This window comes from Euprymna scolopes, chromosome 18, assembly GCF_053919585.1.
Source record: "Euprymna scolopes isolate OS-2025 chromosome 18, ASM5391958v1, whole genome shotgun sequence".
Taxonomy (NCBI): domain Eukaryota; kingdom Metazoa; phylum Mollusca; class Cephalopoda; order Sepiida; family Sepiolidae; genus Euprymna; species Euprymna scolopes.
This window is the reverse complement of record NC_136499.1, coordinates 42,129,827-42,141,975: the sequence shown is the minus strand read 5'-3', so window position 1 is coordinate 42,141,975 and position 12,149 is coordinate 42,129,827. Positions and strand designations below refer to the sequence as shown.

At 32.0% G+C, this 12,149-nt stretch overlaps 1 long non-coding RNA gene across 3 annotated transcripts in view; it reads right to left on the bottom strand.

Annotated features, from left to right (window-relative positions):
• LOC145297590 (uncharacterized) overlaps positions 1-12,149 on the bottom strand; it is a 496,342-nt gene that overhangs the window by 443,243 nt on the left and 40,950 nt on the right. The gene's annotated exons all lie outside the window — the stretch shown is intronic.

Below are 12,149 nucleotides of genomic sequence, written 5' to 3'. Positions count from 1 at the left end.
TACAAACATGATTTAAGCGTTTGTTAAATACAGTTTAAATACATTGGATACATTTTAAATCATCGAAGATTATTCATATCCCTTAAGGGTTTTTGAGGTTACCACTTATCAAGGCCTGAAGGTCTCTCTAGGATAAAGCTTAAGTATTGTTTTAGATGGCGAGACAGCATGATCAAGTATGGTGGAACTTGGTTAGTATATACATTATTTTAAAGGATGGATCCATAGGAATTTATTCACATTAGAGTTGAAAAATACCATGTGATAAATAGTCGGGAATCAGACCCACGGTATTGCGGTACTGAAAGGTGTTGCGAGACGTAAAATATGCTTAAATATGATATTTTAATTCATGCAGATTTCGTATTTATTATTATAGTGCCAATACTCCATTGATTATTATATTGTACCCAATATATAGTAAGGATTTCAAAAGTAAAAAAAAAAAATGACTTAGGTGTCATCAGCTAGAATCGAAACCAACACACTTAGCTTTCCAGCGGTATTTACCACCACATGACTTAAGGACATATGGATATATAAACAAACAAACAAAAAATGCAGTTTAACGTATAAATGTATTAAAGTTTCAAGTGTGTAGATCAACCAAAGAACAGAGAAGTTTGGTAGAAACACACACACACACACACACACACCGACACTTTTATATATATATAGAGAGAGCTATACGAAAGAAGCCCTGGGATATAGATATGAAATTTTATAAGAAGACTAGCAAGCCGCCCAGCGTTGTCCGGTGGTAAAATACGCTTAAATATGATATTTTAATTCATGCAGATTACGTATTTATTATTATAGAGATAATGCTATAACGATTAATATATTAAATCTAATATATAGTAGTGAGATCAAAACTTGTCAACGCAATGGTTGTAGGTTCGATCCACGGCTTGGAAAAGGTGTATGTCTAACCGCACTGATGTGTTGTGATACAATGAAACAGTACTGTATGTAGATGACTAATAAGCCCCTCTCTTTGGGTTGAGCACTTTGTAAATATATTTTAACCAAATGCGTATTTAAGCGATTAAGCGAAGCCCACTGTTTGTTTGTAAACAAACTTACAGTTCGAGCACTCTGCGACGGGCAACTGCTAATTTAAGAGGCATTTGAGGAGAAATATTTACGGGCATTGATTCTAGGTCCGATGGTTACAGCCGCCGACTGTCAACGCGATCGTTATAAATTCGATCCACATGTATGTGTAGCCGCACTGATGAGTTGTGATACAACGAAACAGTACTGTATGTGAATGACTATATATATATATATATATATATATATATATATATATATATATATATATATATATATATATATATATATATATATATATAGTAAGTAAATGACAAAAAATTTATATTCCAAAATTCATGATGTTAACCATCTTATAATTCTTGACAGTATTTGCAGCTTCTCTTCCAATTTTCGCATTTTTAATCATGTCAAATCGCACTTTATTTCCTTTTGACGGATTGATTGTTGCTATTTCTTCTGATGAGTTGAGGGCATAATAGATTTACTGATTGATATAATAATTAAGTGATTGATTTTGCGCTACGAAACATAAATATCAAGAATTGTAAATGTCAACTGAATTAAAGGAATAAATTATAAGATGGTCAATATCATAATTTTTTTAATATAGTTTTTTGTCATTTATTCACTATATTGCTCTTTAATTACATCGAACTTCTTAAATAAGGATTGGTATATCTTATAAGAAAATATATTTCTACAGATATATATATATATATATATATATATATATATATATCTGTAGAAATATATAAATATAGAAAACAAAGATAAATGTACGTTTATACAGTTTGACATCATAGACTTTTATCCCTCGATATCCGAAGAACTTTTTAACATTGTCCTAGAATTTGCCGAGGCATACACTGATATATCCTCGGAAGAAATCAACATCATTAAAAATGTAGAAAATCAGTTCTAATAAATAACAATAACCAATGGATAAAAACTAAAATGAAAAATTCGTTTGATTTGGCGATGGGTGCCAGGGATTCTGCAGAGGTATCAGATCTTGTGGGATTATTCATTCTATATACCCTCACAAACATATTCGATACTACAGATATCGGCCTATATAGAGATGACAGACTAGCTATAATAAAAAAACTCCAACAAAGTCAAGGCAGATAACTTTAAGAAAATCATACACAAGGAAATGAAAAAAATAGGCCTAAAAGTAGACGTATCAGCTAACATAAAATAACAAACTTCCTGGACGTCACGTTAAATTTAGATAAAAACACATATAAACCCTACTTAAAAAATAACGCTACTCCAATATACGTAAACCCTAAGTCCAATCACCCACCATCAATTATAAAACAGATTCCTAACTCGATCGTAATAGACTCAGTAATAACTCAAGCGATGAAAATGCATTTAACAGGTCAACCAATATCTACGAAACAGCCCTAAAAAATAGTGGATACAAAAATATCGATATCAAATATAAGCAACAAAACACCAATAACTATAATAAAATTAAAAATAGAAGAAAAAGAACTATAATTTGGTATACGGCCCCATAAAATCAAATGTTTAAAACAAAACTTGGCAAGAAATTTCCAGATCTTATTGAAAAACACTTTCCCGCAACCAACTCCTTACACAAAATCTTCAATAAAAATACCTTAAAGTTATCCTACAGTTGTTGCGAAAACTTAGAGATCATAATTAAAGAACATAATAACAAACTATTAAATAAAAACAATGTAAGCATAAACAAAATAAACAATAAAAAAGTAAACACCATGACAAAAATAAAACTAACACTAGCAGAAATAATAATAATAATAATAATAATAATAATAATAATAATAATAATAATAATAATAATAATAATAATAATAATAAACCAAACCCCGGACAAGAAGAACTATACTATAAATAAAAATACTAATAACGGACAAGATAAATGCAACGGTAGACACCGCACACTTTGCCCAGTTCAAAATAAATGTCTAACAAAAAGCGTAGTTTATCAGGCAACAATATTTGCGAAAGAAAACCCGAATAACAAAAAATATTACGTAGGCATGACTTCCTTAGATTTCAAAACTCGATACTATGACCACAAAGTACATTCAACAATAAAAGACATCGTATAAAAGCAGCACTAGCGAATAAATACTGGGAACTCAAAGAAAGCGGACATTCGCCGGTAGTCGAATGGAAAATAATAAGACAAGCTACCACGTGTAGGCATCTAGACAACCCATGTAGATTATGCCTTCATGAAAAAATTGCTATCCTGTACTTTAAAGAACCACAACATCTATTAAACTGTAGAAGAGAAATAGCAAATAACTGTGTTCACAAAATAAAATTTACTCTAGGATAGCGATACAAAATAGTTTTACAACTAACAAAAACAATAGAAAATAAACAAATAAATAAATTAAATAAACATGAATATATATAAACGATCACATATATACATATGTATATATATATGTATATATATGTGCATATATGTATGTACACACATATATATATATATATTTATATATAAACTAACAATAAAAAAAACAAAAAAACACTAACCTGGTTTTAAAACAGATCCTTTGTCCGATAAAATGCATGCCCATTGGCTGATAGGAAGGGGCGCGGTAGATACTAGAAAACTGATTGGCTAACTAAAATCTCAATAGAAGAGGAGCATATAAAAACGATAAACAACACAGAATTCGCGCATAAGCCTGAGGAGTCCTAGAGTGGATGAAACGCCGAATATTCAGTGTAGCTTAATCGCCATATATATTTTATAAATTACTATATATATATATATATATATATATATATATATATATATATATATATATATATATATAGAGAGAGAGAGAGAGAGAGAGAGAGAGAGGATGGACCAGTCCCAGATACTAAGACATTAGTAAACGCAAACACCCCTTAGACATGCGCGGCGGATAAAACTGGAAAAGGATTTTTGCTCTTCGTTCATTTTGGGAGCAGACCGACGACCAGGTCAGACGTAAAACGCGTGGCTCCCACCAGCGACAGAATGACTACACGAGAACCAAATCAGACGTAAAACGTAACTCTATGTCCACATACTTTAATCTAGTAAATATGTTTATATAAAAGTGCTCAACAATGAACAGAACCGAGTATGACTATATTGTCCTCTTCGTTCTGTTTGTTTTAATTCGTTATGATTTCATTGTGTTTATAGCGCCGGGGTATTGACAATTATCCACCTTTCTCTAATACTAGCCTGGGTGCCCTGCGTTGTCCAGGTGTTTAGAGGTCTGTGTTGAGCCAAAAAAAAAAAGTGGCAGTAGGCAGGCAGGCTCGAAACCGTACCGCGAAAGAAAAAAAAAAAAACGCCAAAAAATGAAAAACAAAAAAACATGACGGCTTTGCTGTTGCGCCTATCTCCAAACCGGAAGTGACGGATATTTAAATTAAGCCTAGTCAATGGAAAAGAAGGAATGACTTTCGAAAATATCGGCGATAAAAGAAATCCCTCCTTGTAGAAAAGTGCGCAGTTGAGAGCAATTTTTCGATATTTGATGCCGGAAGGGTCGAGCTTCAAAACGATACCAATTTCATGAAAATCCGTTGAAAGTTTTAGGGAGACATACATACATACATTTAACATACAGGTAATATATGTGTATTATAGATATTGAAATCGCACTCAGCATCCGGGGAAAAAAATTCGTGATCGATATGACATAATTCAACTAATCGTTAATAGTTGCTTAATCTAATAAGTTCTCGATCGTGCGTTAGAATTTCATCGTACCGCGTAACATCAGCGCATCGCGAATATTGAGCGCAACATTTCTCGTATATATGAACATGTTCTCTTTGCATGATTGAATAATCATTATTTTTTCTTGCAATCTTCATGTGTGCCAGCCACACAGTTGGCTATCACCGATCATATCCCTCCATGTACCCGTATTATTATAGCGGATTATTTTTTTGAAAAAAAAAAAAATCATTTGATTCCTGTTTTTACAATCGAAAATGATTAAACAAACATAATTGAATGGTGCAAATAAAGCAATTGGTTTTGAGGTTCTTTAGACAAAGTTTTTCTGTCACGTCATTTAGTTGCTCGTATTTTCGAATTTGGGATTAGAAAACAGATATGAATAAAATAAATAAAACAACAAAAAACAAAAAAAACATGCAAAATTATTTTTCATTATTTCTTTTCATAATGTTAACTTGCTAAAGCATCCGACTCGACTGTCAGGATTATTTGATATCATGTGATATCATGTGTGCCACGTTCGTGAAATGAAGAACGAAAAGGGAATATAGACTAGGAATAAATACAAAAAATATATTATCGTGAAAATATAAAAAGTAAAATATAAAATTAGTGATTTTTTTCCCTCTATGCAAGTGTTATTTAAAGATAAAAGAAGAAAAAAAATCTACAAATTCATTTCACGCAGTCATGTGATTTTCTCCTGGTTAGAACATTTGAAAATATCACTGTTGAAAGCACATACGGACATTACTTTTCTGGTGGCAAGAAAAGACGAAAAAAAAAATAAATAAATAAAGAAGAAGAAAAAAGACGAAGAAAAAGAATAAGAAAAAAAACACACAATTGATTCTAGTCCTGAAAAAGGCGTTATATCGCCGAAACACATATAAATGATTATCTCTATCTATATCTGCTATTATACAAAAGTCACTTTGTGTGTGAGCTCTTTTCTTTCCTTATAAGTCCCGAAACGGTTGAGCGTATCTTTTGCAAATTTCACACAAAGGTAATTTATATGTCTGGCAGTGTTCTTAGATATGTTTTGTATAGAAATTCATCCGATAACCAAGGGAGATCGAAAAAACCCGATCTTAAAAATAATCTTTCCTCTCTTATAAACCCTGTGTATGGCTTTATTGCAGGTCAATATTTTTTTAATTTTGAAATTGCTGTGAAACGCAGAGACGTGAAATATATACTGTACAAGGTGCCTTATGTCATTGATTTTTATGGAATTCGAACGAATATTATTAAAGTTATGCTAATTTTTATATTTTCTGGTAAATAATGCACCTTGTTATACTCTTCCAGTGTACCAAATTTAACGTTTCTGCGTTTCATAGCAATTTCAAAATTAAAAAAAAAAATTATTGACCTGCAATAAAGCAATACGCAGCATTAAAATAAAAAGAGGAGAATTTTTACAGGGGAATATTCTATATTACACCACTCAAGGGATATAATAAAATCTCAGCAAATCATTTCTTAAAAAAAACAAAAAAAACAGAATTATCGTCAACTGGAGATATAGTTCAGTGGTAGAACATTCGCCTACAGATCACGTGTTCAAGCCCGGGTGTACCTCACCATGTTAGTTTAATTTTTTTCTTATTAATGAGTACAATCTATAAATTGTTTCATTTTTTGTATTGATATTCATAGTAAAAACCATTCCTTCTATTTATTTAAAAAGAAAATACAACTTTCTTATATATGGGTTGTGGAATTGCATTCACTAGCAAAATATCTAGCTAATTTGCATATGCTTTTAAACATTCATTTTAATCAATTCCCTATAAGATTTTTCGGTTTTCTTAAGGGATGATCATCTTTAGTTAAGTATTATTTGTAATTATATTCGTGCAGATATTCTACATGATTTATACTTGCGTAATATTTTCGTAAAAAGTTTATAGTAAAAACAAACCTTTTTCTGTATCTATATTTATGTATGCGTATATATATATATATATATATATATATATATATATATATATATATATATATATATTTGTTTAAAAATTTTGCCTACCAAACTCCTTTGTCAGTTTTTTGTCTACAGACATGAGACTTCATATATAAGGTATTCGAACTCATGCGAAACTTTATATTTGGGATTTTGCTCGAGAAAATCCATACGAAAGTGTGAAAATTAAAGAAATGAAATTTGCCAGGTGAAGGTCGAACGACAGCATTACGAATATGCATGCGTAACGTAACAGCTATTGGTTCATGTTTTAATTTTTAGATTTGCAGCAAATGTCTTCATAGGTCAGGCATTGACGTCAATGGAAAAAGTAAATTATAAGCTAAACGTTTTGGTTTCGATTTTCGGTGGTGGCGCACAAGTCATTTTTAAAACTTATTAAATCATTACTATATATTGGGTCCAATTGTCCTGGCGTAAAATACGCTTAAATATGATATTTTGATTAATGCAGATTTCGTATTTATTATTATAATAAATACGAAATCTGCATTAATCAAAATATCATATTTAAGCGTATTTTACGCCAGGACAATGGTAGTTCACGATAAAATAAGAGATACCATTTAAAATCATTTCTTCGTTTGCATATTTTAAAACTAAACATTAATCAGAAATGAATTTTCCAGTGCATTCATTGTCAAGCCCAAATACAGGGTGGCCCCCCAAAAACGGGCCCCAACTCTAATTAGGCCCCGTTTCTTAGTGTTTTGTCCGAATGAAATGAAACTTTGGTCATAACTAGTTTATTATATGCAAAACATCACATGAAAACACTAGGGTCTTTGGCCTTTTTTTCTTCGTTCTACAGCATATGTTCTAGATGGCCTTCATTTAGCTTTTTTTTTGGGGGGGTCACCCTGTATAAGCTGACGTGATATTGTAAACAAACACAGATAAAATTTGGTAAACGACATTATATTATTATGTTTTTATTTTAAAATTTTTCTTTTGACTTAGTCCACCGGGAAAATTATTCCTTGTAACATATAATATTCAATGTTCTTTTATTGGTGTACAACAGTTTGTAATCGAAATGTGAGATTACCTAAGAAAACATAAAATGCTCTTCTGGAGAGGAGTAGCATTGGTTTTAGTAATGCTTTGCAGGCACAAATGTTAATTGTTTTTACTGCTTATTATCTTTGAAAGCGTATTGTTTATCTGCTTGGAGTCAACGATTTTTATGGCAGCAGATAAACGTGATCCAATAAACAGGCCATCTTAACAAAGATCACAGCTGAACGCGACTGCGATCTTTCTGCTACCACTTCTACTTCTATCCAACCTTTCGTATCACTTCCCTTCCCCTATTCTACACGTATTCCCCTATTCTACTCGTATTCCCCTATTCTTCACGCCTTCCACTATTCTACACGTATTCCCCTATTCTACACGCATTCTCCTATTCTACACGTATTCCACTATTCTACACGCATTCTCCTATTCTACACGTATTCCGCTATTCTACACGCCTTCCGCTATTCTACACGCCTTCCCCTATTTTACAGCTCCAATCTATGGTCCCCCCTCGCCAAACTTCATTAGAAACACTCGTCTAGCAGAAAACACTATCAATAATTTCCCTCACTCTTTATCTGTGCCTAAAAGTAAACGTTGATTCCATGAACAAAGTTTCTTTCTTAGAACTGCACGCCTATAGAATTGTCTTCCGTTTTCCTGCTTTCCAGCTGACTACACTGTGGTTGTCTTCAAGTTTAACATAAACAAGTTTTTGATGAGCCGTTCCATATGTTTACAAATTTACCGAATTTCCATTACTAACGATTATTATATTGCCCAATTTCTACTGTACACTCTTTAACCCTTATCCTCGAGTGACCTCTTGACCTTGATAAGTGGTGATGCCTATGTAAAAAAATAAAAAAAACACTTCGCGTCACTTTCGGCTTCTTTTCTATACCTTAAATGTTCAATGTGCAAACAAGCAAGCAGGATTCGAAGAGTTCTAGTATTACACAATGACGTCACTTTAAGATTGCTGCTTTGTTCGCACTTTTTTTCACACTATTTTTTCCAAGGAGAAGTTATGTATTCATACAAATGTAAAAAGTTCGTTGTGTAAGTAAAGCTCAGTTTTATATTGCACGTATCGTACCATACGTATTTAGCAGCAAGTCCTGGGAACATATTCAGGAAAGAACAGTTGGAAATCCACTATGACTATGCAAGTCCTACACCTGCATATCTAGAAAACGGAACTATTAAAACTGACATGGTGATATAGGACAAAAAGGAGAAAGAAGCAACCTTAGCAGAAGTTAGTATCCCCAATGATGCTGGGTTAAACAGAACTCAGAGGGAAAATATAAAATGCCAAGATCTTCTGTATGACATGAAAAAAATTGAAGTCTTTATACCATTCCAGTAATTATAGGAGCACACTGACTCATGGAAAATAATTTATTAAACTACAGGGCAAATATACCCCGTGAACCAAATGCAAGAGAGATACACATAATTGCACTTATAGGAAGGATTATAATCTTAAAAGATCTCTTTGTTAGAATATCTTAGATAGCGGATTAATATCTGGTATCCAGTAGGATGCCCCATCTTTTAGAACAAAATGATAAGGAACACATCGGCCATGTTTGTCTATAGTTCAGTAACTGAGTCAGAAATCGGATTGTTTGATTAATAGCGATTGATATATGATATGCATGTCAGCCTTGACAACAACTACAACGCCAACATCAGCTCAACAAGAAACCCGAACCGTTATAAATAATTTTTCAAAGATTAAAATTAAGATAATATCACGTTAGTTATTTAAACATTCAGGCAAGCCCAAACTTGAAGTTTTGTAGTTTTCGTACTTCGATGTGAAAAAACAAAACAAAACAAAACAACAACAACAGCAACAACAACAACAACAACAACAACAAAAAAAAAAAAAAAAAAAAAAACTTGACGATTAATTTGGTTCTTATTTATTATCTCCCCCTCATCTAGAACATAGTTAGATACAAGGTAGGGTTTTTTTTATGTGAAGGATATGCAGCTCCCCCAGAAGGGCACTCTAGATGGAACAAAAATAAAAATTGGCCCAGCTCCCAAAAGATTTATTTTCTCCTGTACAAGAACAGAACAGATACTACAGTTTGCCTTACTTATTTGCAAATGAAAATAATTTACAAATTAGAAGAAAGGTCATCAGAAGTGTGAGGGATGAGGATGGCGGTCATTTTGATTTTAACATACTGTTAAGTAGATCCATTCGTTTAAACGCCGTTTCTTTCATTGCCACTTGCCTATCATTTTCGCTTCAACAGCCACAACAATACCACGCTAAATCTGTGGACTACCTTCATTCAAAATATACCAGATACTTAAGTTATGTTTTGTTTATGCAAACTTTTACGACTTTAAAAAGAAATCCCCAGTCTAGTAAAGGCAACTGTATATTCCTAACAAAAACTTATTTTTTTTAAATAGACCATGATGTAAAATAAAAATTAAATTTATATTCCAGTATAATAAAATATGATGACCTATCTAATTTAACTTTATGGCACATTTAAATACGTTTCGTTTAGAAATATACAGATATTTTTGCATGTTACGTTTCTGAATTCTTCACATGAGAATTGGTTATTCATATTATTTAGATTCTTCGGAATACCGTTCTCATCTTGTGTGTCATTTTCACAACGTTTCGGTCGATGTAAGCTCCGGCATGTTATCTTATCGAACTCTGGAATGTTTCCGTCGAACTCGGGAATTTGGACGGAATAATGAACGGAATCCTTTGTTTACCTCACGAGGGTAGCAGGTCCTCGTTCCATCAACCATGACTGGATAGAGGTCCTAAGTAATTTGCAGTTGTATTTTTCTGGCGCCCAAACTGAGAATTTAACCCTCAACCTTCAGGGGAATATCACTTCTACAATTGATTTTTCCAAGTACTCTCACAACTTTGTTCTTTTTGTTTTTGTTTTCTTTTTCGGCGGATATTAAAACTAAAAACTAAAAAATAATGCTTGAAAAGAATTATTTTTTAAAAATTAGTTTAAATAAAATACTTTCCGTGATTTCGCAATTAACTTTGTGGTCCAGTGGATTTTTATTTTAAAATAAACAAACAATCCAATTCAACTACGATTCTTTATTTAAAACAAAACAACAAAAAAACAAACAAACTTTCATTTACGTTTTTTTTTTACCAGTTTCTTTCTTTACATTTTTTTTGACATCGTAACTGCTATTTTTTTTTCTTTTAATAACACAAAAAGTCATAACTCATCATTTTTATAACATAAAAACATGTATTTCGGTAAACACAAATTCTACTTTGATATTTTTGAAACTGAATTATTTACAGTTTGTTATCGTTGCAACAAACTGTAATAACAAATCTTTTTAGACTGAGGTAGCATAAAAGAAATTCGCTTAAACTGGAATATAGTCATAAAAAGGTGCTCAATATCCGGAGAATTGCTTCTCTTCATATCCCTTCTATCATCGAAATATCTGGTGGAGAGTTTGTCACGTAGATCTTTTTTCCGGGGGGGGGGGGTTACATTTTCGTGTTTTCATTCGTTCTTTTATTTTTGAAATTTTTGTTGAGGTAACGGTGGAGTTGAAATATAATAATGAAAAACTGCTCAATATTCTTAGTATAGTAGGTGTGGCCAAACCGAACTCCATGTCGACCCTGGGAACGCTGAGAATCCATGCTAATATATATATATATATATATATATATATATATATATATATATATATATATATATATATATATATATATATATATTAGTATATATATATATATATATATATATATATACACATTAACAGGGTGTCAAAGTTCTTGTCTTACCCGTCTCAACCCTATAATTAAACGCATTTTCGTTTTAATATATTACAAATGATAATATAGATTAAAACATCTATCCTGGCTTTCAGTACAGCATATGATTATTTCCTCCTTCAGCTCCCTCCTTAACATCATTATGAAACACATATTTGTTTTAACATATTGAAACTATAATAAACATGTAAGAAATTCACTTTTGAAATTATTCCTCCCGGGCAACCCAGAGTTTCTTGACTATTCGCCGCATGCCTTCAACACTATAATAAAACGCATATTAGATTTAATGTATTCCCGGGCACATAGAATTTGTTGGCTCCAACTCCAAACTCTAATAAAACTCAGGTTTGTTTTAATGTATTCAGAACAACACCAACAAGTTTTTCCTTTCCACCTGAACACTATAACTAAACACGTATTATTTGTTTTAATATACGCCCGGGCACTGTCGAGTTTCTTCCAGGCAACATTGAGTTTCTCCTCTTCTTTCTATCACTACAAACTCCGTAATGAAACACATA